We start from the raw sequence: 1,778 nt of genomic DNA on the forward strand, positions 1-1,778 counted from the left end.
TCTCCCTTCCTTCCTTCCTTCCATCCTTCCTTCTTTCCTTCCTTCCTTCCTTCCTTCCTTCCTTCCTTCCTTCCTTCCTTCCTTCCTTTCTTCCTTCCTTCCTTCCTTTTTTATTTACTTTTTGGTCTTAGAAAATTTCTATGTTTAGTAATGAGCAAAAATATGTATTGTATGTAATTTAATAGGACAGTTTCCAGAATATCTAGCCCACCAATGGAGTGATATATTTTCTTGAATAAGTTTTAAAATAATTTATAGGGCTGATGATATGATTCCATATGCACAAAGTTTGTTTTCTCCATAACTAATTTAAGAACAGATAAAAGAGAGGGAATTCAGGGAAAGACACATGGAACAGAAATATTTTATTTTTTGTTGATCCCCAACACAATGAAAAACAATAAAATATATTATAAAAATAACTATTATTCATAATGATTAGAATATATTAGGTATTCTCAGAATAATACATATTTTAATCCCTAATTAAAAAATCGCTGTAGTGCATTATTGATATTTATTATTGCTCTAATTATTACAGTATGAACTGAGTCCAAGGATAGTTATTTAATTTATCTCATATCAATCAGCTAAGTGTGGTGGCAGAAATTCAAATCTATATCTAGATTTCATGCTCTTTGTATCTCACTGTACACAAAAACAAATTAAGCAAATGGCGATGGGGGGTAGGCAACTAGGAAAAAGGAATGGAGTGGGGAAGCTGCACCGCAGCCAATGGCACTCTGGGTCATCCTTTAGAAGCAAAAAATTATAATCAAGTTTTGTTTTTTTAATTCTGAAAGGTATTGGGGCTTAAAGTGATTCATGCAAGATGATAGTCTAAAGTCAAAGTTAATGCTTAGAGTTCAGGAGTGGGATAGACCCTAGACCCCTGGCCCTATATGAAGTTCACAAAATAAAGTCTGCCCTACAAAAGAGGCATGCAGGCATACAATACTGGTGTCACGTATTTCAATACGAAATAGAGCTTTTTGTATACAAGGAGAGGATGAAGAAGAGGAAGAGGAAACGAGGATCTGGATATAAGAGAGATGTGTTGGTAATTAGCCGTATGGCTGCTACACTTCCCATTGGCTAATCACTGAGATATGCAAATTAACTGCCAACCAAGATGGCGGCCAGCAGCCAGGCAGCTGACGCAAACAGGGAGGCTTGCTTGCTCCAGTGACAGAGGAAGCCAGGTTCCCCACCTGCCTTGCTGGCCTCTCAGCTGCAACTCTAAGAAACATTGTAACAAATATAGAAGCTAAACAAAACCCCAGAAACCTGCTTTAGTCAGCCAGGCTTCAGCCAGCAGGACCGCAACATTGTTTCAAAGACAGAACGTAAACAAAGGCCAGAAACCTGCTTTCAGCAGCAGAGGCCTCATAGCTGGAGCTGAGCCTCAGAGCTAAAGCTGGCCCAGAATTAAAAAAAAGAAAAAAAGGACAGGTTGGGAGCTTCAGTCACCCGCCAACCTGAAAACGGCCCTCAGCCCCTCACCCAGACTGGCCAGACACCCCAGTGGGGACCCCCACCCTGATCCAGGACACCCTTCAGGGCAAACCAGCCGGCCCCCACCCGTGCACCAGGCCTCTATCCTATATAGTAAAAGGGTAATATGCCTCCCGGCACCGGGATCAGCAGAGCCGCGAGGCCTCCAGGCACCGGGATCAGCATGACAGGGGGCAGAGACCAAGCCCCCTGATCGCCCTGCGGCTCTGTGTGTGACAGGGGGCGGGCCACAACCTCCCTATCCGCCCTGCTCTGTTCATGAC

The sequence above is a fragment of the Myotis lucifugus genome, unplaced genomic scaffold (assembly GCF_000147115.1).
Source record: "Myotis lucifugus unplaced genomic scaffold, Myoluc2.0 scaffold_1216, whole genome shotgun sequence".
Taxonomy (NCBI): domain Eukaryota; kingdom Metazoa; phylum Chordata; class Mammalia; order Chiroptera; family Vespertilionidae; genus Myotis; species Myotis lucifugus.